At 44.6% G+C, this 24037-nt stretch overlaps 1 protein-coding gene across 1 annotated transcript in view; it reads left to right on the plus strand.

The window, feature by feature from the left end:
- Positions 1-24037, plus strand: part of LOC147677685 (SLAM family member 9-like) — a 186393-nt gene that overhangs the window by 125550 nt on the left and 36806 nt on the right. The gene's annotated exons all lie outside the window — the stretch shown is intronic.

Genomic DNA, 24037 nt, shown 5'->3' on the forward strand with positions numbered 1-24037 from the left:
ACCCTTGATCTGTCAGGATCCCTCCTAGTTCAATCCATTTCTTTATTTCTTCTGGAGTAGCATGTGTCTGAATGTCAATAACATCTAGTGTGGGATCCCTGACTGTCATACAGTTTGTCGGATCTGTTGTCTTTGTCGTATCAGTTGTCTGAGTGTGAGTCAGTGCTGTATGTTTTGCTGTCTGGTCTGCCAGGTCGTTACCCTGGGAAACAGAGTCTGTGACTTTAGTATGTGCTTTACACTTCATGACGGATATGGCTGAAGGCAGATGTATTGCTTCTAACAGTGCTTGAATGAGAGGACCGTGTTGTATCTTGGCACCATGAGAGGTCAGAAAACCTCGTTCTTGCCACAGCATGCCGAAGTCGTGTACGACTCCGAACGCGTAACGGGAATCAGTGTATATGTTGACATTTCTGTTCTTGGCTAGAATACAGGCTCGGGTCAGAGCGATGAGCTCTGCCGCTTGAGCAGACAGTGTATCAATACGATGTGTCTCTTTAACTTCAGTTTCAGTGGTCACGGCATACGCGGCCACTAATTCTCCTGTACTTGTTCTCATACATGACCCATCCACATAAAGTGTCAGGTCTGGATTTGTCAATGGAACATCTGTTAAATCTCGTCGGGGCTTTGTTACTGCATTAATGATCTCTATGCAATCATGCGGAGCTGGATCTGTCATAACTGTAGGTAACAGTGTTGCTGGGTTCAGGATGCTGCAGCGTCTGATTTCTATGTGTGGCTGGAATAGCGTTAATTTGTAACCTGTCAGTCGTGCTATAGTCAAGTGTTGAGTTTGAGTTCTGTTTAACAGAACCTCTACAGAGTGTGGAACTTGTACTGTTAACTGATGACCTAGGACAATTGAATCGCTCTGTCTGATTGCTAACGCTGTTGCTGCTACTGACTTTAAGCACGCAGGGAGTGCCTGGGCTACTGAGTCCAATGTACTTGAAAAATAAGCGCAAGGCTTATGTGAACCTGCTTGATCTTGAGTGAGGACAGACAATGCTGTACCGTCACGTTCTGTAACAAAAAGTGTAAACGGTTTGCTGTAACATGGTGTCGCTAAAACTGGTGCTTGGCATAATGCTTTTAATTCCTCAAAGGCTTGTGTGTGTTCCTGAGTCCAAGGGAGGGCAGGCGAAGTTGCTGCCTCCTGCGTCGTTAACTGGATGAGTGGTTTAGCTAGAAATGCATATTGAGGAATCCATTGTCTGCAGTACGAGGTGAGGCCTATAAAGGCCCGCACTTCCTTTTGTAATTAACTGAATGCGATCGGGAGTGAGCTGTCTCCCCACTTTGGACAGCAAGTGACCCAAGTACACAACTTGCTGAACACAGAATTGTAGCTTCGAAGGAGACACCTTGTGTCCCTTGTCGGCCAGGAAATGTAAAACTGTCAATGATGCTTGTTCACATTCGGGCTCACTTCGTGCGGTGATCAGTAGATCATCGACGTATTGCAGTAAAGCGGTGTCAACTGGCATTTGAACACAATCTAGTTGTCTTTTCAGTGCTTGACTATAGATGCTGGGGCTTTCTGTGAATCCTTGAGGTGCGCGGGAAAATTTGAAACTTCGTCCATTTAAACTGAATCCGAAGAGATATTGGCTCTCCGGGTCAATAGGTACACTGAAGAAAGCGTTCTTGAGGTCAATTACAGTAAAGAACGTTGCTTCTGAATCAATAGCAGTCAATAGGGAAGAGATATCGGGGACCACAGGGTACTGCGGTACAATGCATTTATTCAGCTCTCGAAGATCAATCACCAGCCGATATACTGGCGGTGCATTGGGGTCTGTACGTTTAAGAATTGGAATGATGGGTGAATTACAGATATTGGAGTCGGTCTCTACGACCACTCCCTGGGCAATAAGCTCTTCAATGATTTTCAGTAAAGCCACTACAGCATCGGGTGGTAACTTGTATTGTCTGATTCTGGGTAGAACAACTCCTGTCTTGAGTGTAACACGGTATGGAGTGATATGCATACAACCTACGTCGGCTGGGCCTTTTGCCCATAAGTGATCTGGTACATTTTTCAATCTGACATCAAAATCACGTAAAACATAATGACCCTTGAAATCCCGTAGAAAGAGTCTGACTCCCTCCGGGGAACAGCATATTATAGCTCCTAGAGCCTTCAGTGTTTTAATTCCTAACAGATTTTCTGGGCATGATTTCGTAAGTAACAAATCTGTAACTCGTGATAACGGACCCACAGCTAATGGTACTGGTTCCGATACTTCATTTACAATAGGCTGTCCTGAAAACCCAAGGGAAACATTCTGTGAGCCTGAGAGGGGTGCCCCTGGGACTTCATTGTGACTGATGGTAGTGCGACTTGCCCCTGTGTCAATTAAAAACTTTCTGTCTTTTCCCAATACGTGACTGTGTACATAAGGACCTTCTTGATCTACAGGAATTTCAATAAGAGGCAAACCACCTTCCCTCTCTAGGCTGTTTCATGTGTATCGGGGGTAATCTGGATATGCAGATTGGGCATACTGGTACATCTGTTGTGAGACTTGCTGAGTCGCGGCAATGGGCTGTGGCTGTGGTACTGCTACTGTCTGTGCTGTGTGAGATGGAGCATGCTTAGGCTGTGTATTCTGTATTGGCTGTACATTCTGTGAGGTCTGTTGATGATCATGTTCATGTCTAGGCGGATGCGGTCTTTCTTTAGTTTTACCTGTTGAGATGTTATGTTTCAGGACTGGGCATTCATGTACATAGTGACCTGGCTGCTTGCAGTAATTACATGTCCCTTTAACGGGAGCTGTAGGGTGATTGGTCTGGGCCCCACCTTTTCTCTGACCGTCGGCTGGGACCGACTGAGCTACCAACATTTTCATTTTCGTGTCCTTCCTACGCTTCTGTTCCTGATCTTGTTCTTCTCTAATTCTGTTCTGATGATATTGTAACATTTGTAACATCTGGGATGGCGTATTTGCCTGCCAAGTACTTTCAACCTTGTACACTCTATTTTTAACTAATGGTAGGGAATTCTCGACTAACTTTGATACGAAAAGGTGTGGATATGACTCGCTGCTGGGTTGTAGGCCACTATTTATAATGAAACATTTCTCGAATCTTGAATAGAAGTCACTAGTATCTTCATCTTGTTTCTGTTTACAGGACGAGATTGCGTCCCAATCTTCCTTTCTAGTTGTCAATAATCTTGGCAAAACCTGTACTATTAATCCAGGCAATGCTTTAGTCCTATCCCCAAGGCCTACCCCTGGGATTCGTTTGCTTTCTTCGTCTTCTATTTCTGCCCATGCTATCTTAGACTCTCCCACCTCCCAATCCTTTTCCTTTAATTTCTCGTAAATGCCCGTGGGCAACAGTACTTTCAACATTTTCATAATATCATCATACGTGTAATCTCCCATCAGTAACATGTCTTTGAGCTCTCTGTGAAAACCTGCAGGGTCTTTATCGTGACACGGGACTAATTTCTTCATTTCTAACAGTTCTAACTTAGTCAGTGGTGTGTGGACATATACACGCCTCAAGACTTGATCCGCACCCATAACTGGGTGTACTTCTCGTAAGGGGTTCTGACTTTCAATGCCACTCAGGCATTGCATGTGATACGTTTTTCTTTCTGGAGGCGGGGCGGGAACATATTCAGAACTTATGAAGGTGTTATATTTACGTCGTTGTTCTAGAATTATTTGTATTAACTTAGTACTGAAACCTCTCCATCTATCCATGAGTAGTGCTTCTAATGTTTCATGTAAGGGACCTGGATCGGAATGGTTGTTTCTGAACTTGATGAGGAGGTGCTGAATCATGTATACCCCTGCTAATTTCTGCTCGTCTGGGGAAAGGTTCAAGAATGTCTGTGCTAGCGTATCGTCTATATATATGTCTGGGTTTTCGGCCCATAACACGGCTGACCGGGCTAGTTCCTGTTCATCCATAGAATTGAGTACATGGTACCCCATTCGGTCTCGAAGCCTTTTATCAGTTTCCTGGAACTGATGTTCAGAAGAATTCGGGTTTGTTAAAGCAGAGAGAAAAACTCTCTTGTTTTCCGGACGGATGCCTTTCCTAAGGTAGTTTCCCTTACCTACATACGCTATAGTATCTGTAGACCTTCCTTGTTCTGTAAGTTCTTCTTCCTCCTCGGAGGAAGCTTTATCATTCCCTTCCTGGTGTGCAATTAATACTGCCTTTCTAATTTTCTGGGACATACTGGCTATGCAAGCCCCCTTGTCATGTTTTCCTTCGGCTATATTTTGACCCCACTTTGTTAGTCCATCTAATTCACTTTGATCTGTCTCGGGCCTGTCTCGTTCTCTTATTAGACAATTTATGAAAAATCGTAATATCTGGGCTTGAATGTCAACTTTCTGTTTATGCATGGCATCTTTGACACTGTCAGGGTCTTTCCCTGTCTGTATAAACTCGTATATTCTATCGAGACGCTCCTTCATTCCTACATAGCATAGCAAGATATCAGTGGCAGATCTTAACCGTAAGGATGCCAATATCATTAGATCGTTTCTTCCGGGTACTGGATCATATCTACAAACTGACATGTTTTCCTTTAATGCGTCAAGGCGGGGGGACTGGAACGTGAAAGGATTCTGCGTGTCCCTTAAATTGAATCTGTGTGTTAATGGCGGGGTCTGAGGACCCGCAGTCGCACCTCCTGAGGCGGATGCTTGGGCATTATCTCTCTGCGGAGTCTGGATCTGAGCTTGAATTTGTCGTTTAGTAGGATCAGGTAGGACCTGTTTCGGTAAGTCAATCTTGAGTGCGGGAAGTGGCGGAGCTGGCGGAACAGGGGAAGTCTGTCGCGGTACTGGCGGAACATGATCTGGGGGCGTAGTGCCACCCCCATCCCTGTCAGTAGGCAGGGCACGAACAGGCAGATTGGCGTAAGCTGGGGCTACATCCTCTAAATATGAATTTAGGAATATGTCTTTAGTAGTTTTATGCATTACTTTAGTTGGGACTAATGGTGTCGGTAAGTTTTTCGGTATTTCTGATAGGGCTTCAGATGTGCCATCTGCTGCAAGATACATACCGTTTACAAGATTATTTCGGGCACGGTCTATTTGTTCTGTTTTTACTCGGATCCCTTCAGTAACTAATTCGTTTTCTTGGTCTTTCTCTGATTCTTTAAGTCTGTCTTCTTTACGGAGTGCTTTGTCAGCACGCTTACGTGATTCCTTACGCCAAAATTCTATGGCGTCCTTCTGAGATTGTCTAGCTTTCTTTTTCCATAATGCTTCTTCTACCCTCATGATGCATTCGGCATCCCATGTTCCGGTGACAGGCCATCTGTGTCTTTCGTCTAGGTGTTTGGTGTAATCGGCCCATAAATCTAGATATAATATGGCATCTATGCCATGCTTCTGGTACATAAAATTGCCGGGAGTGTCCCTAGGGGGAATAGGAATTTCTTCCTCCAGTATCCCTTTCCTAGTTCCTATCTGCTTTAACTTGTTGAAAAACGGCATTTTGCTTACTTATTACTGAATACTCAATCCCTATTCCTTAATACTCTTGACAGCTAGGTTATACGAGAAACACAATAATACACGTTAAACAGTCACATTCATACCACAACATTAATCACATAAGAACATTGAAGACATAGATGACTACCCCCCTCTACTGGATGTACTGCTAAACAGTACAGATACACTGGTGTAACAGTGCAGAAATTCGGAATACTAGATATACTGCTAAACAGTACAGATACACTGCCTAAAAACAGTGCAGACCGGACTTGCGTACCCAAACCCGTCTAGATACGACCCAGCAATGGTACTCACCGGGAAGCACGGAAACAGAAGGCCTCGGAAAACTCGACTGGACTCGACTCGGTACTTCGGAAAACTTCGGAAAACTTCGGAAAACTTCGGAAACCTGGTGGGCCTCTTGACACTTCGGACCTTGCTTCTTTCGGCTAGGCTCTGGTCGGGATCCTCCGCACTCCTCACCGCCTCGTCTGGGCACTGATCGCAGTCTTCGTCACCTCCGTGGGTCAGAGGGAGATGCAGGAAATCCTGCCAGTACGCGTATGTTCCATCTAACTGATGGCAGGGGACATAGCTTGCAACGCACCAACCGGCGCGTGAGGTGGGGGAGGGGTCCCTATTCGGGCGCCAAAATGACGTAAATAATTAATTTACTCTCTTAATTTCTATGCAGGTAAGTACTTAATCAATAATAACTCAGATCGGATGAAAAAAGACAGAGTCCGTGGTGTTAGAGTTTCTAAGGGTTTTATTCCTCATAAAGGAATGGTCAAGACCAGGATATCATGTTCTGAACACCACAGGGGTGTCAGAAGGGATAGAGCGCTCTCGTTTATTAACAATACATAGCTTATATACTTGATTTATACCATAAGAAGTAATGTAAGAGGCGTAACAGCTGAGAGAAGACAAGATAACAGTATACACGTGGTACTAGTACGTAATCAAGAGGCGTGAACTAGGCGTGAACCAGAGGTGTGTGCTAGAAACGTCACTGATAGGTGACGCAAGTGGGTGGCACCAAGGGGTGGTGCTAACAGAATTGTTGCGATGTCAGCAGAAATCGGAAGCTTGGATGCGCGCGCAGCTGCATGACGTGTGATTGACGGGGTGCAGGGGACTTGACATTTACACTGACGGAAAGAGACAGAAGTCTGGCATGTCAGATCAACTTGTACTTCTATCATATCTGATATCTGATGTTTAGGAACCATACTATCTGGGCGGAAAGGTCTCTAGGGCAGAAGCTATTCTATGCTAACTGTGGATGCGTGTATAAGCGCCTAAGTGTCTGAATGTGAAGCGTGGGGGCACGGGGCCTTCCATGGAAGCATGGCAACAGAGGCTATGAATTACTTGCATTGAGACAGGTCGGCCCTTTGGCTCTGCAGCTGGAGAGGATGTTTACTGGAGTTAGTAGGCAGGAATGCATTCTCGAGGAACGGGACAGATAACTCGAAGGTTATAGTCAGTCTTGGCAGAAAGCAGGCTGAGCTGAGCGCGAGGGGCCGCGCTGAAAGTAAGTCAGAGTTCACGGGTACAGAGGTAGCCTGGGCAGAGGCTGTCAGAGTCAAGAGCCAGGAAAGAGGCTCGATGGCAGAAATTCAGGGCCTACTCTGTCAGAGCAGGAAAAACATGTAAAGTGTACTACAAAAAGACGGTGGCATAGCATACTTAGGAACGGACTATATAATCCATTCAGGGTGGATCTGAAAGAGGACAAGTTGACGTTGGACGCAAATGTATTTACGTCTTCATAACTGGTACAGGAGGGAAGTTACATGCACTTAAAGCTGGTACATGGAGTCGGTGGGGTACGCGCTAGGGAACATAACATGACCAAAAATTTATAATTACCCTTCCAACCCATATCTTACCTCACTGTCAAGGGAGAATATATCTGTGCCAGATGTGATATAATTTCATCTGGGGCCCCCATGTCCATCTTGATCCTCAATAACTTGACATGATTAATGCAGTCGAAAGCACCGCTTAGGTCCGCAAAATAGAGATGGATATGTCTCTTCTTTGCTAGCGTATATTTATCTTTGTTTTATTGCTTTCATTATGCTACTGGGAATTTGAAGCTTGTGTGTCTATTGTTCTCTTTGCTTGGATGCCTGTGTGGTAGTCTGTATGCATCGGTGTCTGTATGTCTATTGTTCTCTGTGCTTGGATGCCTGTGTGCATCGGTGTCTGTATGTCTATTGTTCTCTGTGCTTGGATGCCTGTGTGCTAGTCTGTGTGCATCAGTGTCTGTATGTCTATGGTTCTCTGTGCTTGAATGCCTCTGTGTTAGTCTGTGTGCTGTGGTGTCTCTATGTCTATTGCCTGTGTGTTTGTCTGTGTGCATTGAAGCCTGTGTGTATATTGTTCTCTGTGCTTGGATACCTGGGTGGTGGTCTCCGTGGATTGCAGTTTGTATGTCTATTATTCTCTATGCTTGGTGACAGTATGTGTAACAGGTGAAATGTTGCTATAATAGTGTTCTAGCGCTGGGAGGCCTTTGGGTAACCACGATCCGTGTGCATCGGTGTCTATCTGTTAGTTTATGTGTGTTGGAACGTGTGTGTCTCTAGGCCTATCTTCAATGGTGTGTGTGTATGGTAGTGTGTGTGCAAGGGTTTCTTTATGCCTACTCATCTGCGCGCCTGGTCTGTCATGGGTGCCTGCATGTTGACTGTGTACATGAGTATTTCTGTGTTTATTTCTCTGGGTGCCTGCTTTCATTTTGGTGCACGTATGTGCCTAAATGCCCATTGTCATGTGTGCACCGGTGTCTGTATGTCTGCTGGTTAATGTGCAAGGGTACTGGTATGTTTGGCTGCCTATGTGTGTGTTGGTCTCCGTGTATGGGTGACCGTTGTTTCTGTGTGTACTTGTGCGTGTGATCTATGTGGGTACCACAGGTGGGCACGCGCCACATACCAGAAATTATATTCAGAGGCCTTGATGAAATCCTTTCCAACCTAGACAAGGCGCGAAAGCCCCAACATTCCCAACCAATGCTTTCCTATCTGGCTGAGTCTACCCCACTAAAGCCCCAACTTGACACTGCTCCCGCCCGCAGGAACAAACTTCTGAGGCCCACTAAAACCGACGCTATGATCCCTCCTCAATCTCTTCCAGGAATCAAAACCCCCACGTCCGGAGCTCAGAGCCACACTAACAAGGATGTGGAGACCCAAAAACAAAGACCATCCAGAATGGAAGCAGCTATGTCCGCCAAAGAAGCTGCGGACCTAGCCTCCACTTATGACTCCTCTTTCCCAATGCCCACTAACTCCAATATACAAGTGATCACACGCTTCGGAAGAGACCTCCCTCTCGCGAAAACTTCAAGACCCCCGCCCTTCCTCACCTCCATACCGAGGGCCCCATTAGGAAAGCATCTGAACAAAAATAATCCAGCGACTAACTGCATGCTCATTAACTGCAGATCCTCCCCCAAGCATACAACAGAATTAGCTGAAACCATCCTCTCTCAGGACCTTGACATTGCGCTCATCACGGAGACATGGCTAAATGAGACCTCCCTACCCTGTCTAGAAATGCTGGTACCCCCAGATTTCACCATCATCAATAAAGACAGAAAAGGTCAAAGCGGGGGTGGTGTAGCCATCATCCATAAAGATGACATTGACATCGCTGTAACGGACGCATGCAAATATAGCTCTTTTGAATGTCTATCTGTCACCATCAAGACCAAGGATAACCGCTCTTTAGTTGTTCACCTTCTCTATCACACACCTGGCAATTCCCCCACTTTTGGCGAACACCTATCTGACCTGATTGCCCACTGCGCTCTCAAAGACACTAACTTCATAATCCTGGGTGATCTGAATTTACGCTGAAAGGAAGCCAGCAACACACTAATTCAATCTCTCAACAATCTCCTTTGTGATAATAACCTTTCCCAACACTGCTCTGAAGAAACCCACAACAAAGAGCGACCCTGGATGCCATCATTTCCCATCAAGACGAAATCACGATCGACAACATCCTCCCAGTGGACTGGTCGGATCATCACATGATTCTATTCCACATCAATCAAAGAGTCCTATCCCTGCCTCCTGCTCAAGATCCCCCAAATGGTCAAGAAATCTAAACCAGATCCCCCTGGACATCATGGAGGAGAGACTCAAGTTGCTCCTACCCAATGACAAAGGTCTCTCCACAAACGACCTCACCTCGCTCTACAACGCAAATTTGGGATTCCTTCTTGACCAACTAGCACCCTTGAAACTAAAAAAAAAGTGAGCCATCCCATCCAGATCCTGGTTCGACTCTGACACTAATGAAGAAAGGAGACAACTAAGAGCCGCAGAAAGATGCTGGAGAAGCTTGCCCACTACCTGCTATCACGACAAACTCAGAACTATCCGGAAGAAATACAATAATGACATCAAGAACAAAAAATCGATGTTCTTCTGCTCTGCTCTGGAGAGCGCAAAAAACAGACCTAAGGAACTCTTCAGTATCATTAGACAGCAAACCTCCAAACTAGACACTTCCCTGGAGCAGGCCTCCAAAGAACGAAGCGAAAACTTCGCCAACTTCTTTGATGATAAGATCTCCAAGATCAAGCACTCTCTGGTCACCAACTGCTCCCCCCCCCCACAGCAGACATGGTGGGGTGCTGGGTAGCGCCCCCCCCCCCTCCCACTACTAAACCCTGGTCACTCTTTCAGCCCATTCTAGAGGAAGAGATAGTCAAACTTATCGCCACCTCCAAACCTTCATCTTACACCCTTGACCCCCTTCCTGCTCAATTCACCAAAAAACTGAAACTCTCCCTTGCCCCACTGTGGTGCAGGATTATCAACAGCTCCCTAAAAACTGGAGTAGTCCCAGACTGTTTGAAAGTGGGACAAGTCACCCCACTACTAAAAAACCTGGCCTGGGCAGAAATTACTTAAACAACTTCAGACCCGTCTCTAACCTTCCTCTTCTCTCCAAAATCCTAGAAAGATGTGTTCTCCACCAACTAACTCGGCACTTGGACAATACCAGCCTACCCGACTCACATCAATCGGGATTCAGGAAAGGGTGCAGCACAGAAACTGCAATCCTCAACGTAATTGATGACTTACACAAATCACTGGACTTAGACCATTGCTGCCTCCACATTCTCCTAGACTTATTGGCGGCATTTGACACGGTCGATCACATTCTTCTCCTCAAAGCTCTGGAGGAAAAGGCCGGACTCGACGACGTGGTCCTCAACTGGTTCTCCTCATTCTTGCACAACCGCTCCCAAAGTATCAAAATCAGAAGCTTTGAATCCGACCTTCACCCAGTCAAAAGGGGAGTACCCCAAGGCTCAGTGCTCTCCCCCAACTCTTCAACATCTACATGGAACCCCTCACCACCCTTCTCAGAAAAGCTAACATGCCCTTTCACCTCTACGCTGATGATACACAACTCTACCTGGAAATCTCCTCTTCTAAAGACATCCATAGACTAAATGAAACACTAAAGGATGTCCAACGTTGGCTGTCAAGCAACCATTTACATCTTAACCTGGACAAAACTGAACTACTTCTTATCTCGAACAAAGAAGAGAACCCACAAATGATCGAATGGCTAAAAGATATTGATGCACTCAATGGGAACCTCTCCTTGGCTGACTCCGCCAAATCATTAGGCATCACGCTAGACTCTAAACTTGACCTGATCAAACACATCAAAATCTCGGCAAAGAGTGCCTTACTTAACTTGAAACACTAAACAAAATTAAACCTTTCGTTCCATCCAAATATCTCAAACAAGCCACCCAATCATTGGTGTTGTCACGACTGGACTATGGAAATGCAAACCTCACGGGAATAGCCAAAACTCACCTTGCTCCTCTGAAAACAACCCTCAATGCGGCCGCCAGAATGGTCACTGGAGTAAAGAAATGTGATCACATTTCTCCGGCACTAAAAGAACTCAAATGGCTACCAATAGAAATGCGGGCAAACTTTAGAACAGTCTGCCTCACTCACAAAGCCCTTCACACAGGCAAACCTGAATATCTGGCATCCAAACTCAGAAAAGCGGGTCAGAACCGGACTCTCAGAAGCTCTAACACCCTACTTCTTATGCCACTAAAAGCACGAAAACAAAAAAGGTCAGGTCCTTTGCCGGAAATGCTACCAAAATATGGAACTCAACCCCCCCACATCAGAACTATTACCTTCTTCCCGAAATTCAAAAGCCAGCTCAAAATCCTTTTCCGTGACCGCTCCCTATCGAACAGATAGGAACTGCTCGGAGTGTTTAAAATGCCACTGCTCTCCTCTATGATGCGGTTTGTTAAGACCTGTTTTTGTAACTCATCAGCACCCTCTCTACTACGACTCGTATCCTGAATGTCTTGCTGACTGTATTATATTTGCTTTCTTTTGCACTGCTTTCTACTTGTTCTAAAGCGCTCCGATACCTTCCGGTCAGGCTAGCGCTATATAAAACTTCTTAAATAAAAAAAATTATAATAAATAAATACAGGAAGTGGGAGGTTAGATGAACTGTGTGCATACTGGGAAAACTTTACATATGGGCAGATCGGAGATTCATCAATGAAACAATGAAAGTAAGCTTTAACCAGCTATAAAAACTGAAAGCCATTTATTTAAGCATTTATAACACCCTCCTAGAAGCTATAGTGTTACAAGTGAAGCTGGGGATTGTGCGACCCCCTTCCCAGGCCTCCACGGCCCCTGGAGGTCGTGCCCCACAGATTGAAGACCTCTGACTTAAAGGTTTTAATCCGATAACAGTGTAACTTCATATTTGGTGGTTTATTGGGCAGTACTTTAGCAAAAGCATCTTTACACACAGATTAAAAACATCTCTAGGTTTACTCACAAATTCCTGGATGTCTTAAAATAAGGGGGGTGGCCCTCCCTGGCTAATTCTGGCAATGTTGGGCTAGGACAGGCAAGGATGGGCCCGCCCTTGGCCTGGGCCTTACCTGGGCACTGACTGTGCAGTGGGACTCTGGAGCCCTAAGATAGGGCTGATTGCAGCCAGCTGTGGTTCCCACAGGGGATTTTGGACATTGTAGTGCTCCAGCGGCTGCACCTCGCGGTGGCTCACCCCCTGCAACATCCAAAACTTCTGTGCTGGAAAAGCACACAGATGCCGGGCATAAGGTGATCTTTTTACAATGGACTTTCCCCTCAGGGGTACCACTAGTTACAAAAAACAGCTCCTGGTATCAGCAGTAAAGTCAATATAGTGTCAGACAACACTTATTACAGTTGAGCAGCTACTTTATTTCTTTATTACATGTGACTAGCGATGTCACAGGTCAACTGTAATAAGGAACTTAGAGATGCACTTTTCTACATGAATTACATGTTTACATAACTAATATATGTATACCTGGTATGCTTAATATTAGGGGCTTTAAGCCAGCCTCTTCATCCATTGATCTGTTGTATTGTTATATTTAGATTATTCCCAACAATAGCATACAGCTTGGGGTAATGCACCAGCTCTCTTGAGAAACTGGCTCTCTTCAGTGTGAGCGAAGGCATTTTCGTTGGGCGCATTTGCAAATCCACTGTATTATATTATACCATTCATGGGGTAGGGAGGACGGTGGCAGTGTCTCCCCGACCCGCTGACGCCTCAGGTGATGAACAACTGACTGACCTTGCAAATGAATGATTTTAAATTGATTTTAAATTGAATTGCTGATTTAATAGCTGATTTAATAGCGCCGATTTTTAATAACGCTTGGAGCCCTTGTAGTCTATTTGTTTTATAATAGCGCTACACGCCTCAGGGCAACATTTGCAGGCCAAACTAACAAAACTTACCATCTAAGCCAGCCTGTGCTCGATCATTCGTCCTGCCCGCCCCGGTCCGACTCGGCAACCAGTGCCGTTGAGCGGAGGGCGGGTCAGGCAGAGCCAGGTCACTTCTGCCTACAGCGAGTGGTTAGCGCTCTAGGCGCTGCATGCTGAGGGGTATTTAGCTCCCTCGTCACAGGGAGCGCGCAGCGATCGCGCGCAGCGAAGCGCCTGAGATGCGCCAGAGAGAAGCCCGTCTGCGCCCGTCCGCGACAGGACGGGGCCAGGGGCCACTCACTCTACCCTAATTACTATTATCTACCATGGCTTCTTCAAAGGGCATACGCCTCATGTACACCCCACAATCCCTATTAGCTCTCCGACCTCAGGGACAACCGAGGTGTGCCTGTGACAACTGGCCTTTTCCTGAAGGCCCGTTCTCTTGTCTTCAATGCAGATTTCAAGCCACTTCCGACTCCATCATTACTGGTTTCACAAGGGCTACTAATACTAACACTGAAACTAAAGGCTGGAAAAGCTTTCTTTTAAATGTTCGATCACTCCCCGGGCACCATGTCGAGATCTGGGACACTATCCAGAGCCTCAAACCAGAAGTATGTTTCCTTACGGAAACTTGGCTGAAGACCCATACTGTTCCATCCATAACTCTGGGTATCCCTCAGGGATATAAAATTTTAAGACAGGACCGCCCAGTAAAAACTGGTAGCGGAACCGCCATTATTTACAAAGAAAAACTCCATATTACAGTGTTAGAACAAACTATTTTGCCTACTATGGAAATAATGATTTTTAAAATTAACACCAGAACTAAGGACCACTGGAGAGGCGCTCTAGTATACCGGCCCCCGGGCCCCAATGCTGGCTTTTCACTAGCCTTAACCGAAATACTAGCCCTACACATGAGAGCAAAAGAAAATTTTATCTTACTTGGAGATTTTAATTTTCATGCAGACGTAGCTGAAGACTCTGATACCAAACTCCTTCTAGCCGACCTTGCTCTTTTAGGTCTTCATTTAAGAAACTGTGGCCCCACCCATAGGAAAGGCCACCCTCTGGATTTAATATTTACCAACCATCCCTCAATACATTGCCACCCCCCCAAATCCATTAACTGGTCCGATCATAGTATGCTGGAATTTTCCTTTTTACAACTAGCTAAACCTTCTGATCCCCCTACTACTTTGAGCATTAAACGGAGATCATGGCATAAAATCACCCCGGACTCTTTTGAGCAAGTCTGGAGAGAGCCTACTATCTCTGACTCTGATAACACTGAATCGGCTCTATCCAAACTAAATAATACCCTTCTGGATACCATAAACTCTCTAGCCCCACAAAAGATAGTCAAACAATCCTCGACCACCAAAAAAGAAACATGGTACACCGAAACACTAAAAATAGAGAAACAAAAATGCAGAAAGCTGGAAAAACAATGGAGAAAGAATAATTCTCTCGCCAGTAAGGAACTTTATCTGCAGGCAATATCTACCTACTATAAAAATATTAAAAAGGCAAGAAAAACCTGCTTACTATCTCAGCTTGATGAAGCTGGCAACTCAAGTAGAGAATTATATAAAATCCTCAAAACCTTTACCAACCCCTCGGCTTGCGAAAGCCCCGACACTTTCTCTCAAGAGTTGTGTAATAACATTTCTCAATTTTTTGAGCATAAGATTGACACTATCTACAATAAAATCCTGGCCAAACACCCCAATAACTCGGAAGACCTTAGTAGCCCATGCAAAAAAAAACCCACAGAGACCTTCAATGACATCCCAGAAGTCACGGAGAGTGATATTCTATCACTACTGAGCAACATGAAATCTGGCTCCCCTCATGATCTTCTCCCTGCCAGACTGACAAACAACCTGAGCAGAACATTATGCCCAATCATTCAAAAAATCCTCAATCTCTCCTTTAAAGAAGGTAAACTCCCCCAGCAGTGGAAAGAGGCAGTAGTGAATCCGATACGCAAGAATACCACCTCTCCTTGGACGGAACTCTCCAACCTCCGCCCCATCTCTCTTCTACCCCTCCTGAGCAAGTTGGCTGAGAAATTTGTTAACACCCAGATTTCCAGCTTCATAGAAGCGACAGGGGGCCTGGACCAATCTCAATCTGGGTTCAGGCCCAACTACAGCACCGAATCAGCACTCCTCTCCGTGACCGATAACATCAAGATGTCACAGGATAGAGGAGGCTCGATGATTCTGGTGCTGTTAGACCTGTCAGCCGCTTTTGATACTGTGTCTCATAAAATCTTGTTGAGCCGACTGCAAGGAGTGGGCATTGGAGGTCAAGCCCTTGCATGGTTGGAAAGTTTCCTCTCCGGACGCTCACAATCTGTCAGCTTGGGCCCCTACCATTCCATCTCCAGGGCGCTCACGAAGGGGGTGCCACAGGGCTCATGCCTAAGCCCCACATTATTTAATGTGTATGTGGCCCCCCTTGCTGAGATTGTGAGGAAGTATGGATTCACACCAGTGTCTTACGCCGACGACACTCAACTCCTCTACCCTTTCCATGCCCTCAACTCTAATGTTAGGGAAAACTTTGCGGAAGGTATGAGGGCTGTTTCAAATTGGATGGCTTCCAACTACCTCCAATGTAATGTCGGGAAGACAGAAGTGATACTCTTTGGGAAAGCTAGCATACTCTGGTCTCCCGACTGGTGGCCTCTGGATTTAGGATCAGTACCTTCCCCAAAACTAACCGTCAAAAATCTGGGTGTGAAACTGGACCAAAACCTAACCCTAAAAGAACACGCAAACGTGATTGCAGGAGCTTGTTTCCACACCATTGGCCTGCTCAGGCGAGTTTTCCCTCTCTTACCGGACACCTACAGAAAGACCCTTGTACAGGCCCTGGTAATAAGTCGATTAGACTATTGCAATGGGCTTCTGATACAAGCTAATGAGGACGCCATTAATCGACTACAGGTGGTTCAGAACACGGCGGCCAGATTGATTCTGAATGCTCCCTCAAGAACATCTTCCAGACCCCTGTTGAGAGAACTTCACTGGCTCCCAATACGCCAACGTGTCAAATTTAAGATCTGCTGTACTGTCCACAAGTGCCTGTTTGGAAACGGCCCCAACTACTTAACCCAAAAACTACAGCTTTACAAACCGGACCGAGATCTGCGGTCAAGCAATCAATTTCTACTAAAACCCCCTCTTATCAAAAAGACCAGACAAGGCGGCCGAGCCCTCTCTTTAGTGGGGCCGACCTTGTGGAACAATTTGCCCCTTAGCCTCAGACAGATCACAAATCACTTATCATTTAGAAAAAGGCTAAAAACCAACTTGTTCATAGAGGAATAACTAACTGTAGTCCCACCACTGTAATCTCAGCTCATCTGCAATGCCCCTGTTTTTTTTCACCATCTTAGCGAGCAAAGCGCGGAGATACCCCGATCGGGGTCGATTCTTGCGCTATACAAGAAATTAAATAAATAAATAAATAAAATGTCAATCAGTCAGCAAGTGTTGACAGAAGAATTTGGGAATGGGTTATCACCAGCAGGTAACTTAAAACGTATCTATTTGTACTCAGAGCAACTTTTGTGCATATTGTCAAAAATCCAATAGAGACAACCTTAACTGGATCTTTTGAGGCACTTAATGTTGTTCAGAGAGAGGTTCTCAACAGGGGAGAATTGTTAGGCCTATTGCCTAAAGCAAATATTGATACAAGTACGATTGGGGATGCGAGTAGGGTGGAGAGCCCTGGACATGTCCTGAATTGTCAGGCTACTCCCATATCAAATGTAACTGTTCCAGGGTATATTTGAGTGCTTTTTTGGAATATTGCTGGCCTTCAGACAAAGGTGAATAACCCTCTTTGGTCCGATTTTATCCATTACTTTGACAACCTATGTTTTCAGGAGACCTGGCAGCTGGATGAGATTAACATTGATGGTTATAAGACATTTCATACACCAGCCAGGCGGTCAGTTCACGGGAGACATAAAGGCGGTATTTGTGTTTATATCTCAAATGTGCTGGGGGTAAAAAAGATTGTGATGATAAAATCGACTATGTTCCATCAAATTGTAACCAATTACCTGGTCTCAAATTTGGTTGTGGCTATAGTAGATTTTTATAATAACACAGATAGGTGTCAACTGGGTGACATCTTGAAGACCATAGTGATGATTTGGGTAAATTAGGGGCCTCAAAAGGCATGGATACAATTATGATCTGGGGAGGAGATTTTAATGTCAATATTTGTCCTCAGGCTGAACATGGGTTATGTGGCGCAGAATTTGAAGAAAACAATCACATGTTTCATTTTTCTCACTCTGAAAGGGGCGAGAAGTTTAACAAAATCATGGCATCTCACAATTTGGGTTTTGTTAATACGTTGTGTTCCCCACCATTGGACTTTGGCCATACGTTCATTGGTAGAGGTTTTGAATCATTAATTGATTGTATTATTCTCCCAAATAGTTCTGCTAAGTGGTTTGATAAATTTAAAACCCACTTTAAAGTTCTGAGTGATCATTTGCCGCTAAGTATTAATATAATTCTTCCCAAAACAGGTACCCAATTAACTATTAACAGTTTGTCATGGACCCAAGATATTGCGTTGGTTCGTCATAACGGTTACTCCTTGCAATGGGGTGTGAAAGATCCGGAGGTGTTGAACAAAGAGATTATTGTTAAAGTCTTGGTTCCCATTGTTGAGTGTTTACAAGAAGGTATAACCTATGAGGATACTTAAGAGCATTTTCCCAAATTACAACAGTAATGCAAAGCTCCAAGTAAGGGTTTCACCACCGTGGTTAATGGATGCTTTGACTCCAATTGCAATAAATCCTATTCTTGTTTGAAGGCTACACTTCATAGAACTGAGAAAGACCAAGCAGAAATTAGAGCATGCAGGAGGGCATATAACCTTGTCAGGAAAATTCACAAGAAAGAACTCAAAGAACAAGCTTGGGCTAATCTTTATGAAGCATCCCTGCACAAGGATTGTACTTCCTTCTGGCAAGCTATAAAGGCTCTGTTTTTTCTAATGATGAGGGAGCTAAGATTGAGGTCGTAATCGATGAAAAATCGTGGATCGATTTTTTTCTCTAATTTGTATAGTAATAAGGGGAATGAGGAAACTTATAGTTCCTGATTTGCAATATTGTGGAGCTTCTGCTGGTTTCTTGCCTATTGAGATACATATTACTCATGATGAGGTATTAATGGCTATTAATGCCAGTAAAGGAGGTAAGGCACCAGGACCAGATAGGGTGCTGTTGGACCTGTTCAAATTTAACCCAACGTTCTTCCTTGAGTGGGAGGAGCAAGATGGCGGACTGAAGCCGCCGCTCCGGAGCACAGCCGATAGTGGATCCGGCCGTGCTAATGCCAGAGGACTCTGAATAGCACCTACCTGCCCTCTTAGCCTTGCAGGATTGTTTTTCCTCACGCTTTGAATCAAAGACCTGTTTGGTGGTGAAAAAAAAAGCTCCCCCGAGGCGCAGCTCAAGGTGCAATCCGACCTGGGAGCGGATGTGGGGGTCGTTTAGGAGCCGCTTCAGGAGGCTGCTCCATTCTGTTCGTCTTCCCTCATTGGGCCCGGTCGGCTGGTCAGCGCTCGGCTGGTTGAGTCTGGGAATGATTCCCAGGATTGCCCCTGCAGCAGCAGCATGGGAAATGGTGCCTAAAATTCTATCAAGGAACACTTGTGCTGGGCGAATTGCCGGCACAAATGAAGCAAATACAACCGATGGCGGTGAACTAGCGGATTCAGCTATCGAGCGAGAATAACCAAGAAAGCAGGGCTGATAGCTGGTAAGCCTCTCCTACGCTTACCGTTGCTTGGTAAAATAACAGAGTCTTTTGTCGGCTGTGCGGAGAGTGTGGGGACTGCTGCAGGGGAGCGCTGTGGAAACAATGTGACTCTAGGGCCAATTGCTGATCTAGCCTGCAACATTGTAGCCACAGCTAAAAGGAATAATAACGAAGTTGCCATTGCTCCTGAAGGAGATATCATGGAGACAGAGTCAGAAATATATGAATCAGCTGAGAGCCGGGTTTCAGATTTAGACCCCGGGGTCCGGAAAAACATTGACGTGCCGGTAACTTTACATTTTGAGATCCCAAAAACACTAGGGGAGAAAGTACGAGAGGAGAAGGCTCCCGGGGGAAGCCCAAATGCTTTTTTAATGAGGAGCCTGTCGTCAGTACCAGACCCAGGCTTTGTTGCTTTAGCTTCTACTATGGTTGCGGCTCTAAATCATGATATAGGGGTGGATCTGGGTGCCAAGACTCCTCCAGCTGCAGACGAAACAATAGAGGAGACGGATGAGATGGACGCAATAAAGGAAGCAGATACCGATGAAGATTATGTGGAATTAATGAGTCGTGCACCTCTGGGTACAAACAAACTTGCTGGCATTAAGAAAGGAAGAGGCCAATCTAAAAATAAGACTAAAAAAATAACTAGTAAACAGAAAGCTACTGCTTCAATGGAAAAAGTAATCGCAGAAAACAGCCCTCTGAGGAAATGGGTACAGGCGAAAGGCGGTGTCAAGTCTATGGCTCCACGACTCTCCGGAACCAGTCCTACTGATGGAATTCCAGCGCCTGACAAAACAGACACATCTGATAAAACTAACTCTAAATCTAAACGGAGGTTACCGGAGGGGGGTCAACCTGCAACGTCGGCTATCACATCAGCCCCTGCTCCAAAGGTAGTACCAAAACCAGTATCTATGGCGACAGCAGCTCCAAGTGTTTCTTCGTCACCTACTGCCAAGGTCCCTGATACTGAAGCCACTGACTTACCTCCAGCTATCTTACAGTCTTGTGTAACCTTTGTGGGAGGTAGTCAAGAGGAATCACCTTCGGCATTTAGTTTGATACTATGAATGCTAAATGAACAAAGGCAGGAGGCACAAGAGCATTAATTACAGATGCGAGAAGATAACAGTAAAACACAGTCCTCGTTACAGGATATGGCAGGCAAATTGGGCTGCATATCTCAAGAGGTTGAAGAGCTGAAGCAAAGGGTCATGGATACCAAAGAAAAATCAACACACACAGAAACTATTGTGAATAGGCATGAGGCTCAGATAGCGAGTATGCAGACCAAGCTCGAGGACATGGAATATCGGCAACGCCGACAAAATCTCAGACTTTTCGGGATTGCAGAAGGGGCCGAAGGAGCCGATTCATGGGCATATGTGGTGCAACTATTCCAGAAGGCATTCCCCGATCTCTCCGACTGGGATTTGGATTCACAGATTCAACAGGCCCATAGACTGCCGCTGACACAAAGAAACGAGGGGGGTCAATATCCTCGTCCATTTTTGATTAATTTAGGAAATTTTTTACTACGACAGGCTATTTCATTAAAAGCAAGACCTAATACTCCAGTCACTTTTTTGTGAGATCGGATCTGAGCAAAGCCACAATGGAGAGGCGCTGGAAATTGTGCCAATTCATCGATTTAATAAAGGCCCTCGGTGGGAAAGTCTTTCTGCTGGAGCCTGCACGGTTAAAAGTTTTCAGTTTCTCGTTTTTTTCAGATGAAGAAAAAGAAGCAGAGCAATTTGTAATTAAATGGCAAACTAAAGTGGCCGATAAAAATGCAAAATAAGTGACAACTAAGATCATGCAGACTACTAGAACTGGATAGAAAGATGCCTGGATTCCCCACCTTGATGATTGACTTGTCAAATGCAAATGGGGGTTTTAAAGTCTCCATTTTTCTGATATTTCCTTTCTCTTCTTTTTTTTCCCCCTTTATTGTTCTTACTTTCCCTTCTCTATTTAAGAGGCAGAAACGATGAAACTGAACTGTATATATATATATATTTTTTTTTTCTCTTTTCGGGCAGAGCAATACGGGTAGCATAGGCGCAGGTCAGATCCCCATAGCTGTGAATCTGTTTGGCTGCCCAAGACAGCGGCAGCTCGGTCAAAAGAGGAGGTCTTCTCTGGGGGCAAAGGGGTGGTTTTCGGTGGGTGGGTCAAGCAAGGGTAGAGGGTGGGTTTTGGGGATGGGAGAAGTAACTGGGGGGAAAAAAGCAGCCTTAGGATAGTTAGTGCAGAGAAAAAGATTAGCAAGATTTTTTTGTTTGAACTGTGCAAGGATGGGAAGCAAAATTATATAAGATGTATTGGCTGAGATGTTTGGCATGGAACGTGGCGGGCTTGAATAGCAGGAATAAAAGAAGATTAGTCTTGGAAGAGTTAAAGATGTACAACCCACAACTAGCTCTTATCTCGGAGACTCATATTGCATATAAAGATCGAAATTTGCTTAAACAATTGGGTTATGATGTTTTTGTTTGTACTAATTTAAATGCTTCAATACGAGGAGTAGCTATTCTTAAACAAAGGCAGCTCAGAGCAGAAATTGGTAAAACCTCTGTCGATAAGGCGGGGAGATGGGCTATAGCACAGCTGATACTTGAAGGTTGTAAATACACATTTTGTTGCATATATGGCTCAAATATAGACAAGCCATCAATTTTAGATCAAGTTAATATGGAGCTGCTGGGTTGGGAGGGGTAGTGCATACTAATGGGGTTTTTTTAACTGTATTATGAGTTATGGTATCGATACTACCAGACGGGGGTCGTTTCAGAGAATGCGAAAGACACGTGCTGCCATCATAGATCTGGGCCGTATACATGCCATAAAAGATGCATGGCGGGTATTACACCCAAATATAGCTGGTTACACTTATTATTCAGCTACACATAAATTATGCTCGCGCATAGACAATGCTTGTGTATGGGACAGGATCCTAGAATCAAGCACTATGGAAATCTGCCCAAGAGTTACCTCCGATCATAATCCCATTCTCCTCTCCTTCAATATCACAGCAGAGAGACAAGGCCCTAGGTCTTTTTCATTCCCTAGATATTTATTTTTAAACTTCTAAAAGAATTTATTAATATAAACATTGGCTCGACCTCATCAATAGTTGTATGGGACGCCTGCAATGCTAGCATACGGGGGTTTGCTCAACAATTTATATGGAGACAGAATAGGAAACGCAAGAGAGAAAACGAGAAAATTATTGCTAATATAACCTCAATTGAGAATCGACTAGCTGAGGCACTACTCTCGGGGATGTATGACGTTACAACGCATACTATTACAACTACCTACCGTTACAACGCGACCATTACAACGCATACCATTACAACGCATAGCGCTTTGAGGTGCTGGATAGTGGTAAGTATAATTTACTATTCTAACTCCAGTCCCCGTGGACCCTAGGGAAGGGGTTGGATAGTAAATTATACTTATTCCCTATCCTAGAGCGCCCCCCAGCGCAATGCGTTGTAATGGTATGCGTTGTAAAAGTCGCGTTGTAATGGTAGTGCGGAGTAAAAGATGCGTTGTAACGGGTGTATACCTACTCTCGGGGTAGGCAAAGATAGAAGAACTGAGCTAAAGCCTGATAGATCTTAAATCTGCTCTGGAAAACATTTTTAGGGAAAAAAGTATTGATAAACTGAAGAAATATCAACTGTCACAGAACGAAAGTGGAGAAAAGATTGGCAAGATACTGGCATATAAAGTAGCAGAGGACAGGGCTAAAACTTCTATAAAAGAAATCAAGGGGCCTAATAATCAGGTTTATAATAACCATAGGCTAACCCTGCAACAATTTGTTAATTATTACCAAGAACTTTACACTCCTGAAAATGAGACAGTCAAAGATGAGATACTTAGATATATTGACAGGAGTATCATTAGAAATATGGGGGATGAACACTGATTCATTAACAGGTGATATTACAAGAGCAGAAATCAGACTTGCCATCAATGCATTGCCATCTGGCAAAGCAACAGGGGAGGATTCAATACCTCTGGAATTATACAACGCATGCATAGAAGAACTGATTCCACTTTTCAGCCAGGTCATTCGTTCTATAGGGGTAGGGAAAAAGGCCCCTAAATCTTGGAATTTTACACAAATTATCTTTTTAAAAAAAAAAAACAAGCCAGCTGATGAATGTGGGTCTTATAGACCCATTTTGCTTATAAATAATGACGCTAAAATATTTGCCAAAATTTTGGCAACACGGTAGGCACCAATATTGTCGAGTATGGTTTCACCTCAGCAACACGGGTTCATCACAAAAAGGGATACCACATCCAATATTAACATGGCTGTGACGGCGTTCGAAGTTGCTCAGATCAAGTCAACCCCACTCGGTATGATATTGTTAGATGCTGAAAAAGCATTTGACCGAGTGGGGTGGGACTTTCTCTGGGCTACGTTATTAGCATTTGGTTTTAATGGTCAATTCTTGAATTGGATCCAGGCTTATACGATAACCGGATTGCCAAAATCAGCTACGCAGGGATGTATTCCTATACTTTTCCAATACTGCGAGGCACGCGACAAGGGTGCCCTCTTTCACCTTTGCTATTCGCCCTAACAATGGAGCCTTTCTTATTAGCTTTACAGAATAAATCCCGGATAGCTCCTTTTGTAGTCAGCTTAAACTCTCTTAAAATTACAGCATATGCGGATGACATCGCAATATATTCCACAGATTTGTCCGAAGCTATGAAAGGAATTATACAGGAGGCAAAAAGATTTGGAGCCGTCTCTGGATATAGACTTAATACCAACAAGACCAAAGTTCTAATGAATTATAAATCCCTGGCCCCTATACAGGGAGTATGTAATGTCGCTACCTATCTAGGGGTCAGAATTTCTGCAAAAATAAGTGAAATATCTGCATTAAACTACGAG

This window comes from Lissotriton vulgaris, chromosome 12 (assembly GCF_964263255.1).
Source record: "Lissotriton vulgaris chromosome 12, aLisVul1.2, whole genome shotgun sequence".
NCBI lineage: Eukaryota > Metazoa > Chordata > Amphibia > Caudata > Salamandridae > Lissotriton > Lissotriton vulgaris.